Raw genomic sequence first — 14,219 nt, 5'->3', positions numbered from 1 at the left:
GGTAAAGTCTATTGGGAAGATAATTTAATAGAATGCGTATTGCCAGTTGCTGGCGATTCAGATGCTTCTCACTGAGTAACCCTAATAAATGTCTGAGGAAGTTCTGGGCTCCCCAGAACACAGTCTGGAAACAGCCGTTTTGGAAGATTTTTAAAAAATGGTATTACTGTTGTGCCCTGATTTGGATAGCCCAAGCTAGCCCAGTCTCATCAGAACTCAGAAGCTAAGCAAGGTCAGCCCTGGCTTGTACTTGGATAGGAGACCACCAAGGAAGTCCGGGATTCCTATGCAGAGGCAGGCAATGGCAAACTGCTTCTGAACATTTCTTGCCTTGAAAACTCAATGGGGTCACCATAAGTCGGCTGCAACTTGATGGACTAAATGGTTGCATCTCTCTCCCACGCACAGTCAGGTCCCACCACACTCTTGTATGACCAAGCAGCATAGCAAAGATGAGGTCATGCAGGTAGAACGTTTGTATTTCTAACAGCTGAGGTCATCAGAAGTAGGAAGATGATACATCTTCTGTTTCAGGAGAACCCATGAGAATGCTCCTTTTCTCTCTTTCAGAGCAGTGACTGGCTGCTAGTCACTCTTCTGACTGAAGAAAAGTAAAATGCTGAATGATCTCACGGTGACAGCAAAACCTAACCCCAGTGTTGAAGGGTTAGGAGTCTCAAGGAGAGTGCAATGTGCGTCCTTACACCAAAGAGCTCTTTACAAATACAAGTCCTTCCTTTATGCTTGTATATATGCAGCACTCCATAATTACAGCCATTTTGCTCGTAACAAGCACCCTGCTGTAATTAGCAAGTAAGGTACATGGTCTACCAGTGTTCTATAGATTGCCATAGATACCTTGGCTAGACAGGTTTGCTTTGGTAGATGTTCTGTTCCTGAGATCTTGTGTATTCAGCCTTTTCTTATCAGAAGCGAAGCATGGGAGTCAGGAGAAACTCCTGAAAGTCTTCAGGTCACTTGGCTGATAAAATCCGTCTTCAGAGTGCTTTTGAATCACCAGTCATAGTTGGTACCCTTTGAATTAATCTTCCTGATGGGGATTTATCAGGGCTGCACGTACCTGTAGTGGAAAATGTGAAAGTGTGCCAGTTCTGATGCTTATGTGGAGGAAGGAACCAGTGCAGAGTTCAGAATACATTCTACATTAATCTTCAGAATGTTACCATAATCGATTTTCACCAAGCAGCTTTCAAAATCCCCTCCCTCCAATCAGTTAACGCTTGTCCAGAATAACCCTGCAGTGTCCAAGTCCAGAGCAGTCATTGGCCCCAACAGAAAGAAAATCTAGGATCAAAGTTTCTTGAGCCCAATTAATCCTTCATTAATTATTGGAGAGTCAGTTACATAGTTGTTCTTAGGACAGTCATAACTTCAGGAGGCAGGACTGTGTATATGCCTTTAAAAACAAGCAAAGGTGCAGTTGGTTTAGCCAAGATATTTTGAGCAACACGCCCATTGCCTGGCTGAGAAAGGCCATTTGGATGAGTTCTTATCAGTCAGAGACACTTGCTATATAGCAAGGGAGGAGAGGGAGTTTTCATCCATTAAGGCGTCTGGGATGTAACAGTGCTTCTGGAGGATGGCAAAGAAATATCTCCCAAAGCAAAACTGTGAACTGGGTAAGTATTATTATTTGGGTTGCAAAGACTTAAAAAGTACCCAAACTGAAATGAGACTTCTATTGGGCAGCCCATACAATTTTTGGTTGCTTTCCCCTGTAGCATCTATCCATTATGTGGAGAGATCCTATGCATGTCTAAGCAGATATAAGGCCCAGTGCATTTAATAGTATTTGTTCCCAGGTAAGCATGCATAGGAATGACAGCCTTAGGAACCCGTCCTGAACAGGTCTATCCAGGATCCCAATCAGGTCTATTCAATAGGGCTTACTTTCCAGGAAAGTGTTCTTGAGAGCACACTGTAAATTGACTGGGATTATTTGTTCTGTAGCTCAGTTTTCCTTGTTCTTTGCTCTAGTTTCTTTGGTGCTTTCTGGCTTGCAGGTGCTTGTCTGGATGGTGCAACCTTACTGTGAGGACTTTTTTTGGGCTATGCAGGAAAAAGGAGAACTAGACCCCTCTAACTAACATTGATATAAAAAAGGATGTTTCAGCAGGTGATTTTCTCATGCCTGCATGACAAGCTGCACCCACTGAAATGTCCTTATACGTGACAATTAACAATAATAGCTTCTCTGTACTTCTCTGCATTTACTGCCCCCTGTGTATGAGCCCTTCCTTCTGGCTCTATTCAAAGAAACAATCTAAAAAAGACACAATAAACATCTACATAAAAGGCTGTTGTTCCCATAGTACATCTCATTCTTTGAATAGGAGAAATTGCAAATTAAATTGGAACTCTTTAAACATTTCAACTTTAAAATGTGAAAAACCCCTGAATTGTTTTTCTGTATTTATTTATTGACCACTTTTCTTGCTCAGGTTCAAGGCAAATTACATAATATAAAACAGTGGAATCAGACAGTTTAAGACAACCAAGAAACAATGCATTGTGGACACAGAGAACAATTTGAACAAACTGTCTAAAGCAGGGTGTACAATGCAGAAAGTGGGACTACAAAGGTATAAAACAAAGCAGTGAAAGCAAGACCAATACCTACAATAATAACTGCAGCAGGCTACATTCGCAGTGAAAAAGGCAGTCTATAAAAGTAAATAAATTCTAGTGGGATTTCTTAATAATATGGTTGCATCAAGAGGCTGAGGAATCTGCTTGGATCCTGGAAGACTACAAGGTAAGATCCTGGCAAGTTTCACCCTAAATTAATTTACAATGCCATCCTAAGCAGAGTTCTACCATTTTAAATCAACTAAAGTCAATGCATTTAGAAGGGCACTACTCTGTTTAGGATTGCACTGTTAGTGCCACTCTTAATGCCATGAGCCCATACTGCTTTTTGTTGTTGATTATGTACATGCACAGGTGCAGATCTTGGAAAGACTCTACTATTTCAGTCTGTTATGAGAACTGTCCATTTCTGCTTCCTGTTTGTTCTTCAATCAATCATCAGCCCTGAGCCCATGAAAGGATTTATCTTCCCTAGACTTCTGTGTTAACTCAGGAGCCTTTTGTAAAGGTGTTTGCCAGAAGCCCACATATGTAATGTCTGCAGGATCCTTTCTATCACCATGTTTGACACTCTCAAAGTATTCTGAAAGATTGCTTAAGGCAGGCCTTCACTTTGCAAGATGTCATACACTATATCCCTAACTGTTACAGAAGTGAACAGAATCAATCTTTTATAGTTTTCATATGCTGAAATTGGAATGCTAATGCACTCTACATTTTCAAACTGTGTTCTAGAGAAATCTGGGGTTCCTCCTTGTAGACTTAAGATCAGTATCCTCTGTAAGATATCTTCTCTGCAGACTACCTTCCCTGTAAGGCAGCCTGCCCACCACTGTTAATCTTCCTCTGCAATGCTTACCTACACAGAAAGCGTTGTTGTACAGTATATTGTCTGTGCCCACATCCGGATGGCCCAGGTCAGCCCAGTCTCATCAGATCTTGAAAGCTAAGCAGGCTTGACCTTGGTTAGTGCTTGGATGGAAGGCATTCAAGGAAATCCCAGGTCGTTATGGTGAGGCACGCAATGACAAACCACCTCTGTTAATCTCTTGCTCTGAAAACCTTATGGGGTTGCCATACATTGGCTGTGACTTGACACCACTTTCCACCTCCCTACTGCCTACAGGATGATAGCAAGTCTCTCAACAGTCCTTGTATACTGACTGTGTGCCAAGAACATTCTTCATAATTTGCTGCAGTATGTTGGTAGTTCATAGCAAATGCTTTGGGAGTCTTGGTGGATGACTCCAAGAGCTGGATTCCAATAGCTTTTCTGTTTAACCTTGCCTAATTCCCCACTTCTTTGCAGCCTCCTCTCCAAGTGTATTTTGTCTTCCTGGCTCTCATTATCCCCACCTGAGCCTGTTCAGTGTTCCTAAGAGGTCCCTCCTAACTCTTTTTCCAGTGGAAAAACTGGTAGTAACCATCCCAAAGACTTCCTTGAATCAGTTGCCAACTCTGGCTGCCATTCCAGGAGATTTGAGGAGGCTGGGGAGGGGAAGGAGAAATGTGGTGCCATCTAGTTCCCCCTCCAAGTTCCAGAGCTTCCATTTTCTCCAGGGGAATTCCTCGCTAGTCTGGAGATCAATTGTGCTTCAAGGAAAAATTCAGGACCCACCTTGAGATTGGTGACCTTGTGGGAGGTGAAAATTTGAAAGCCAGGAATCTACCCCACTTGGAATTCTGCATACTGAACGTTCTTACATAAGCGAGAGTTAATTCCCAAACCAGGTTCAACCAGCATGTTACAAAGCACTGCTCTACAGAATATGCTTTAGGGTTCCCACCCCACACAGCAGCCTCAGACAGCTGATTTGCCACTAATGCAGAGTTATTTGTCTTCGTTATTTGTTTGAAAAGCCAAATGCTGTTGGTGAGGATATGTCCTAGTTTCAGCTTTTGGAATCCTGTGCTGAATTCTGGAGTGGTGTCCTCACTTTAAAGTGAAAGGGGGGAGGGAAAGAAAGATGCAAAGAGCTGAAAAAATAATACTATGCTACTGATCTTGTTTTTCTTAAATGCTCAGAACTGTTGCATGCAGTATCTCAGCAATCCATACAACAGCCATATAAGGTAAGTTGGTACTATCCTCTTGTATAGATGGTGGATCCTGAATAGGATCAAGTCACTTCCTGGCTCACAGCTCATGCTTTTTAGCAGGACATCATACCCAGCCTCATTAATCAGTTGAGGAATACATGGATTAATGGTTCCAAGAGGGCAGCCGTGTTGGTCTGAAGCAGTTGAACAAAGCAGAAGTCAAGTTGCACCTTTAAGAGCAAACAAGTTTTATTGAGAACATAAACTTATTGAGAACGTAAGGATTAATCGTGATAATGGTATCCACCAGAAAGGAACACTTGCTCCTTTTCCTGGGTATTCAGTGCAACATGTTTATAAATCTTTGACCTTACCATGGAATTTTACCTGATGTTGAATTTACAGGAGTAAATTTCCACCTATTTGCACACCACAGTACTCATACCTGTCCTTAATACCTAGGGTTCAGCCTTGGATGATTAAGACCTTCTCTATAAGGCAATCCCACACTTTTGTGTGATCAAGAACCCTGTTAGTCTGCTGCTGCAAATACGCACAGGAGTCTCCAAGCACTTGACTAAGAACGTTTTTATTCTAGCAAAACTTCCGTTGACTACTCTTTTCTGTCTTCACAGTGCCCCCCCCCCACTCCAATTCCTATGCAATGTAATGAAAGGCTTATGCACCTAGAGGGAAAAACTCTGGTATGTTGTGTTCCGGAACGGGGGGGGGGGGGGGTTGTCTTACTTCTTAGTCCAAGAAGTGGAACCACCTCTGCTTCCGCGGAACTAGGTAGACCACTGGTCTAAGTCTTAGCACGGCTGCTCTTGTGCAGTGCTCCTTACCCCTACGATGTCCCTAACGCACTGTACACCTTTCTGCTTTTCCGTGATTTAAGTGAATGATGGAATTCATCCCGCTGGAGGAAAGAGTTCTAAAAATAATAATTATAAGAGTTCTAAAAAATAATTATTTGTTTATTTGTAATGATAAAGGACTACATTTAGGGAGCCCAAAGTATCCACCGCTGACAGGGGCCGCGTGCAAAGAAACAAGGCTTCTCATTCCGAACAGGCGGACTTCTGACGCCAGCAGCCTCGCTCGGGCTCTACAGATCCTGGGCCCGCCCCTTGTCCTTTCGGCGCAGTTACACCCGGGGGCGCGCCGCTCTCTATGCAGAGCCGCTCTGTTGCCTATCTATGGTCTCTTAGCGGACCAATGAGGGAAGGGTAGCGAGGTGGGGCGGGGCCGAAGGGGGTGGGCTTCGCCGTCCTGGAGGGGAGCCGGAGAATGGAATGGAGCCGGACGGGCTCCGGCGGAGGTGGAGCGACGCTGCTGGCTGAAGTGAGGGAGGGGAGCTGGCCGGCTGGTGGGCTGGCGGGCGGGCGGGCCGCACGGGGCGGTGTCAGTCTGTGCGGGTATAGTCGGAATGTGGTTGGGTGTGCATCAGACATAAAAAATACGTGTGTGTTGGAAAGAGGCTAATTAACTCATGGCGAAGAGAGGCGTCCTGGTGCGTAAGGATGTAGTGAGTCTTCTTTGGGAGGTGTAGCTTCGGCGTATAAAAAGTGTGCGCGCGTATACACGTTCCTGTATCTGCATAAACAATGTATTATCTGTATATATACACACAATACATATGTTCTGTGTATCTTAATAGATACATATATTTCTGTTTGTTGTGCATGCATGTGCAGTGTGTTCATGAGTGTGTGTGTGCCCTTTGATAGTGCAAGACTTTCTGCAACAGCAGAAAAGAGCAAGAGTCCAGTAGCACATTAAAGACTAACGAAATGTGTGGCAGCCTGGGCAAGAGCTTTCGTGACTCACGGCTCACTTCTCGGAGCCAAGGTGTCCCAGAGAGAAGGAGTCAGAACGAGAAGGATAGATCAGAGAAGCGTGGTTTATTACTGTAATAAACAGTTCAGAGCTAACAAAGTACCCACTGGAACATTAATTTAAAACAACAACAGTCAAACAATAGCGCCTGGGGAGAGAGGGAGACTCATTCTGCCAGTGGGTGTATTTTCTAAAAGGGTGAGCAAGGATGTATGCAGTATCACAGACTGCCCAGCTTGCCTTCAAGCCAGGCCGACCATGTGTTTAAAGGAAAGGGTTCTGCAACTCTGCATTTACTTACATATGTTCTAATTTATCTCACTATGCATTCTCTGCTATAAAGTCAGTTGGTTATCGCGGGTGCCTCTAAAGGTCATTGGAGGGCATTTTACACTGCAATCAAAAGGATAATTGTTATGTCTGTCTGTCTATAAAGTTTGTGTTTTTAAGTAGTCTGGAAATACCACCGCCCCTGGTTGTGTATTCCTTGGCTGTTGCTAAAGTTTGTGGATATTCCCATTTTGCACATAAAGCTTGCATTAAAAAGATGGAAGGGAAGGAGTAGTCTGTCTCGCTTTCCTGCAATTTTGTAGATTTTGGAAGAGTTCTGAAATTCAGCTAGTATTTACATTGAAGTAGGAGACATCATACACTGTTTGTGGAAGCGCTTGTAAAACACCCTTCAAATATTTTTTTTCCTGAACTAGTCAAGGTTGAGAGTCAGCCTGACCCGAGGTGAACATTCTTTCTCAGTTTTAAATAAGGTGATCATTAACCTTTGCCTTTCTTATCTCCCTCTTCCCCCTGGATCCATTCCATTATCCTAGCTTGTATTCCTGGACTTGGTAGTGTTTTCAAGATAGTCCAATCCAGGTTTTCTAGTGGATGTGAAAGACTGGGGGCTCTCTGGGAAAAGGAACTAGGCAGTGGTGACTCTGCCTGCATGTGACTTGAGACATTTACAAGCATGTTATCTTGGGCACAAGGCCAGTTGATTTCAGGGGCATTAATTCCCAGGTAAGCATACCTTATGAATGAAGCCTAGATTTCTCATCTTTAAAAGCTTCAAACTTTTGTATCTTACTTCTAAGGATCTGGCTATATAGAAGCACAATGACTCAAACCTTATGGAAGTATTATGTCTTTGAATTTAATGTGTTGGGGACAACTAAAAAGCAATGGCCGTTATATTTATTTCTAACATGAGCTTCCACAGACACTTGTTTGACTCCCTGTGGGAAAGGAAAGCTGGGCTGAAGTAACCTCGGGCGAGCTATACATGTTGTCTTGTTATAGCTAATAATACCTTTGTGTGGATCTGGTGTAAGAAGTTGGTGCCATTTATGTGTTATCTGCTTTGTGGCAGTTTTCTACAGAGAGTGATACTCTCTTATCTGAAAGCCCCAATTTCTCCTCGCATAGCTCTGTTGCACTCTTTCTGTCAGTGGAACAGAGTGCTCTTTAGGTAGCATTTCTGCAAAGGAATTGCTGTATTTGGATAGTCTGTGTTAGAAGGTTAAAATACTTTTGAAGGGTTTTTTTTCTTGCATAGGTTGTCATTTTGCGGAGAAGTCATGTGAAAAGCATGACTGATGTTCGAGAGAATGTCATCCTTGCAGTTTTCCTAACTTAGCAGAAGGGGAGGTTGAGTGGGAGCAGATACTGTGCTGGAGGAAAGGATGAGATTGGTTGTCAACTGGGTTATCACAGCTGTTCTTAGTCTTTCTCATGTTACTAGCAGCACAAATGGAGCTACAGCCAATGTGGAGTAGTGGTTAGAGTGCTACACCAAGATCTGAGAGATGCAGGTTCGATTCTCCAGTCTGCTGTAAAAGCTAACTGGGTTTTCTTGGGCCAGTCATAGTTAAACCAACTTCACAGTGGTGTTGTAATGAGGATAAAATGGAAGAGGAGAGAACAGTTGTCATAAGCTTCTCAGTATAAATATCTAAACAAAGTCTCTCTCTCTCTCTCAAACAAATTGCATGCTTCTGTGTGGGGCTGCTGCTTCAGCATGACCCCCACATGTCTGAATGTTTCTTTGTTAGCTAATCAAACAACAAGCACAATAGCAAGAAAAGTCCAAGGACTCTGCTTAGCAGAGTTCCACAACAGCAGTATGCAGCCCTGAAGTGGATCTCAAATACGTCGCTGACTACAAAATTTCCAGCAAAGCTGACAGCATCACTGGCATCTGAGTACAGAGGAGGTAGTGTTAGCTAAAGAATGACACACTGTCTGTCTGAAAACCAGGACCGGATCTACATGTTTTTTGAGGGGGAGCAAAATTTAAAAATGGTGCCCCTTTATGGGCCATTCTAACATGGTCCCATAGAATACAATGGACTCCATATCAAATTTGGTGCCCCCCCCCTTGTGCCCAGGGCAGGCACCCCTCTCTGCCCCCTCCCTCCCATCCAGCCCTGCTGAAAACATCTGCAGTCTTAAATGCAGACGGTCAGACATGATGGTGGTGATCATTCCATCAGGATTGCTGCTGCTGGGGCCAGGGGAGGAGGCATGATTCAGAGAGCTTAGTCTTAGTTATATTCAGGATGACAGTGCACAAACAAAACCAGACATGCACATACAAAGCCCTAGTATATTTAAAGAGCATTTATTATGAGTTCTTTTTAAAAATCTCATAATAATGCCTCTGTTATCACCTCAGGTTGCACAAATTCCAGGGAGGTTGCTGTGTTAGTCTGATGCAGCCAAAAAGAAAAAGAACTAATATTTTTAAGTTATCTGGAAGAATTGGTTGCAGAAAATGATTGAGAAATAATTTTATGTCTGCTGTTTGGAAAATGTGAATTCTGCCTATCCAGGGAACCTGCTTGAGCTTACAAAATAATTTGGGCTTACAAAATAATAAAGACATAAAACGTTAAAAGTTATTAATTAAAATGCAGACTTTTAAAACACAGCTGGAACATGAAAACAGATAATTAAGCAGTTTATAATAATGGTTTTTCAGGCTATAAAATGGTGCTTAAAGAACACCCCCAGAATTAAGGGGCTGAGTTAACAGAAATATTTTGTCTACTTAATGGGTAGTCAAGCATTATATGGCCCTTAGCTAGAAAAATTCAAAAATCCCTTCACTCACAGTTTGTTTTGATGATGAAACTAACTTATTGTGCAAGATCCAGAGCTATATTTAGTACTGAAGCTAATGAGTTTGTAAAGAAGAGGTCTTCTAACTTTATAAAACAGAAAGGAATCTTTTGATGCTTTAAAGGCTAGTAAGTTTATAGTGGCATCTGCTTTCATGAGCTACAACAACTTTGTCAGATGTATGATGTTTGTCATCCTTTGGCAGTTATAAATTTCATAGGTACCCAGGGGGAAAACTAGTGAAATCAGAAGGCAAGGAAGTGAAATTCCTGTACTTTTTGCAGTTCATTGCCTTTTGAGCCCACTGCTTGTATTTTTCTGTATTTAAATTTGATAGCTCTGAGGCATTAAAACCTATGCAACAAATCTCTCTCTCTCTCTCTCTCTCTCTCTCTCTCTCTTTTTTTTACCACTGTGTGACACAGAGTGTTGGACTGGATGGGCTATTGGCCTGATCCAACATGGCTTTTCTTATGTTCTTAAGCTAAAAGATTGTTGTTGCATAGGTTTTAATGACTCAGAGCTGTGTATGTGTGTATACATACACTTTGTGGCTAATAGCTACTGATGGACCTCTGCTCCATATTTTTATATAACCCCCTCTTAAAGCTGGCTATGCTTGTAGCTGCTACCACCTCCTGTGGCAGTGAATTCCACGTGTTAATCACCCTTTGGGTGAAGAAGTACCTCCTTTTATCCATTCTAACCCGACTGCTTAGCATTTTCATCGAATGCCCACAAGTTCTTGTATTGTGAGAAAGAGAGAAAAGTACTTCTTTCTCTACCTTCTTCATCCCATGCATAATCTTGTAAACCTCTATCATGTCACCCTGCAGTCGACATTTCTCCAAGCTAAAGAGCCCCAAGTGTTTTAACCTTTCTTCATACGGAAAGTGTTCCAAACCTTTAATCATTCTAGTTGCCCTTTTCTGCACTTTTTCCAATGCTATAATATCCTTTTTGAGGTGCGGTGACCAGAATTGCACACAGTATTCCAAATGAGACCATACCACCCTGTATTGATTTATACAGGGGCATTATGATACTGGCTGATTTGTTTTCAATTCCCTTCCTAATAATTCCCAGCATGGCATTGGCCTTTTTTATTGCAGTCGCACACTGTCTTGACATTTTCAGTGAGTTATCTACCATGACCCCAAGATCTCTCTCTTGGTCAGTCTCTGCCAGTTCACACCCCATCAACTTGTATTTGTAGCTGGGATTCTTGGCCCCAATGTGCATTACTTTGCACTTGGTTACATTGAACTTCATCTGCCACGTTGACGCTCACCCAGCCTCAACAGATCCCTTTGGAGTGCCTCACAATCCTCTCTGGTTCTCACCACCCTGAACAATTTAGTGTCATCTGCAAACTTGGCCACTTCACTGTCAACCGGAGTCTGGACATTCAACATCATGACTCCTGATCTGTGAAATGGGCTCCTAGAAGAGGTGGGGTGACCCTCCCTCCTTAGAGATCTTCATGAGGCACTGCAAGGCCTACCTGTTTTTCTGACCAGTTGAGGGGGTTTGAATGTCAGGCAGCTTTTAAGGGGGGAATTGGGAGCTTGCTATTTTATCTTTGGTTTTAGCTGGGGATGTTTTAATGTACTTTAGTGTATGTGTGTGTTTAAGGGTGTAGAGTATTGTGTAATTTGGGAAGTTCATTTTTTTAGTCAGGTTGCAAACTTTACATACACTTCTTGCCAAAAGTTGTTTTCAGACATGCTAGTCCAAAATAAAAACCTCAAAACAAAGCATAATCCATGTAATACCTTTCATGACAAATGTAAGTGCTGTCGAGTCACCAGCGAGGAGCTTTCAAGTGAGGAACAGAAGTGGTTTGCCATTACCTTCCTCCGCAGATTGTTCTTTGGTAGTCTCCTATCCAAGTATCAACCCAGCTTAGCTTCTGAGATTTGATGACATTAGCCTGTATCATGCTACTTTCCCTCCAATACCTTTTATTAGAACCAACCAAAATTACACAAAATCGTCTGCAAGCTTTTGAGTCTGTTAGCACTTTTTATCAGGCTGAATGTGACAAACTAAGCAAGGGATGGAGGAAGAAAAGGTAAGATGTTTCAGGCACTGATTTTTTAAGGCCTGTTCTTGCCAGCCTTCTTGGGCTTAATGTTAATAGGCAGGTAGATATAAAGATATATAAACTGTTGCTGTTGGCATCAGGTTGCAGCCTAGCTTCTGTGAGCAACAAAAAACAAATGGCATGTTTACACCGAAATGACAAAAAGACCATCAATTTTCCTTGTATCTCTCTGACAGTGAGCAAGAATCACAGATCTCTTGTAAGGTGAGAGAGTAATTACTTGGTGGTCATTGTATCGGTAATTCTGGAGATAAATTTAAGGTGACACATGAGATGTTAACTTAGTTGAAGCCAAATTGGGTAGTTTTATCTCATGCCAAGCAACTTGAAATGTACTATGTGCTGTGCTATAGAATAGCAGCGTGGAAAGCATGTAAAATGGGAAACTTATTCCATCCTTCCTTCTGTAAATATACAGCAGTAAACAATGGCCTATTAAGCACAAGTGTTTTTTCTTGTTTTCACTGTCCGTGTCCATCGGGTTTTCTTTTTCATTCTGCATTGATTTTTTTCCCTTCAGCTGTCTGTTTGCTTTCTGGTTGCTGTTTCTCTGGGTTTTCTGAGCACTTTTGTGCCATGTTTTTCCTTGTTTTGATTCCAAGCCAAAGGTAATTCAAAAGCATGCAGATTCCCTCTGATCTCTCCTGCCCTTTTGCCATCGCTCAAAGGTCAGTCCCCCGCTCACATTGAGGTTGTCCTGCCCACTCTTCACCTTCTGCCATCTTCCCCCTTCATCAGTATACAAGTTCCATTTATAAATTCTCCCCTCCTTGTTGTAATGTGTTTTTTTGCGGGGGGGAAGTGGTATGAGTTTAGCTATATGAGATTATCACTAGTCTCGTATTGCTGAATTAAAAAAAATAAAATGACAAGGGAGAAATCAAAAAGTTGTGTGAGAGGATGCAGTCTGTCTTGAGCTTCTCTTCACAGTGCTAGAGATAGTTAGCTGGGCAGGGCTGACTAGTCTCAGATCACCAGATTTTTTAAAAACTTAAAATGGGAAGGGGGGAGTTTAAAAGATGCTATGTGAGGTTTAGTTCCCTGATGGTATTGACTTGAAATGGGGATCAGAGAGGAGACAAATGGTAGCATCCCTGATTGCGGGGGGGGGGGGGGGGGGAGAAATGATTTCAGTGCTGCGTGCAAGCATGCCAGAGATCTGCAACCCATGGCTCCAGCACCAAATGTGGCTCAGTGTGCAACCACATATGACTCTTTAAAAAGAAAAGAAAAGAAAGCCTGGACTATCCAGGTCAGGGCACTTAATGGGTTAAAGCTGAGCTTTTGTTGTTGTACCAGAATTGGTCAATATTATGCAGAAGATATAATCAGTTGCCAAACTTCTTGTAAACTCTTATCTAAGGCAAACATGCTTGCTAATTCTCATACATAGACTAGTAAACTCACATTCTTTCAAACTGGCATAAGTTATCTCCATCAGAAACTGTTAAACATTGATTGTGTGTTCTTCATTAATCTTTCTCCAGAAAAAAGCAATTTACCACTATCTTGAAGAGGTCATTCTTTTTAATGCACACACAGAGATGTAGGGAGGACCTGCAAAGGTGTGTGCTGTCCCATCCACCTTGCGTTCTGTGGATGCAATATTTCCAAATGCAATATTGGATGCAATATTTCCAAATATTTTAAGTACTTCCAAAAATATATCAAATGAGGTTTGGAAGAGTCATAGCAAAGCGGCAGAAAACACAGAAGCAGGATAAATTCAGTGTCACGTAGATCCCCCTGAAATTGCTGCTGTGAATCATGATGGTTTTCCTTGAAAATTTGAACTAGAATATTTTTCAATTCCAGTTTAAATAAATAATTGAAATAATGTTAGCAAAACTGAAATAATATTAGGAAAAGACGACAAATACGCCACATACAAACCTGGGCCATATGCAAGCACTGGGGTTTTGACCATACTTCATGTCCCATCTTTAGACCGTCTGACAAGATTGATTTGGAGCAGCTGTCTGGCAACTACAGATACACAGACTGTATTTACATATGAGGGGCAAAAAAAATTTTCATGGGAAAAGATAGCACTGGAAACTTTTCTGGAAGATTTTCAGTTTTGGACAGTTTTCTGCCCCACATCACTGGCTGTCAGCAAGCCAAGATGGAGCAAAACATATGAGGAAACAGTCTAAGTCTGCCGGCCTTCACTTCAGCTGTTAGAAGACCATCGGATTTAGAATTACCTGACAATGGTTAAGTTCATAGCCCTGACATCTTTGGTCAATATTATTCATCATTCCACTTGACTTTTGCATATGGAAATTGTCTTAGCAGCAGGTGAAACTACAGATAAATGTATGCTGGGATATATTTGGGGTGATCAAGGTTTGACGTGCATTGAAATGTGTATCCCATTCAAAATATGACATCTGCCTTTGATGGGAGTTGAAGTCATTGTTTGCAGCCACAGTATATCTGAAAACAGTCTTGTGTTTTGTTTCTGTAAATTGGGTCTGTGGCGGCACATTAGACAGGGTGATCA

The 14,219-nt window shown here is 42.2% G+C and overlaps 1 protein-coding gene across 2 annotated transcripts in view; it reads left to right on the top strand.

Moving 5' to 3' along the window:
* The first annotated feature begins 5,916 nt into the window (after nt 1-5,916).
* SLC11A2 (solute carrier family 11 member 2) overlaps nt 5,917-14,219 on the top strand; it is a 67,019-nt gene continuing 58,716 nt past the window's right edge. Inside the window, exon 1 of one of the 2 annotated variants that reach the window (XM_060253393.1) lies at nt 5,917-5,994. The gene's annotated coding sequence lies outside the window, so the exon portion shown is untranslated. Of the gene's footprint in view, nt 5,995-7,351; nt 7,507-14,219 lie in introns of those variants that run through there. The other variant, XM_060253394.1, reaches the window with a different exon arrangement.

Source organism: Heteronotia binoei, chromosome 13, assembly GCF_032191835.1.
Source record: "Heteronotia binoei isolate CCM8104 ecotype False Entrance Well chromosome 13, APGP_CSIRO_Hbin_v1, whole genome shotgun sequence".
In the NCBI taxonomy this organism is placed as follows: domain Eukaryota; kingdom Metazoa; phylum Chordata; class Lepidosauria; order Squamata; family Gekkonidae; genus Heteronotia; species Heteronotia binoei.
This window is presented reverse-complemented; position numbering and strand designations above follow the sequence as displayed.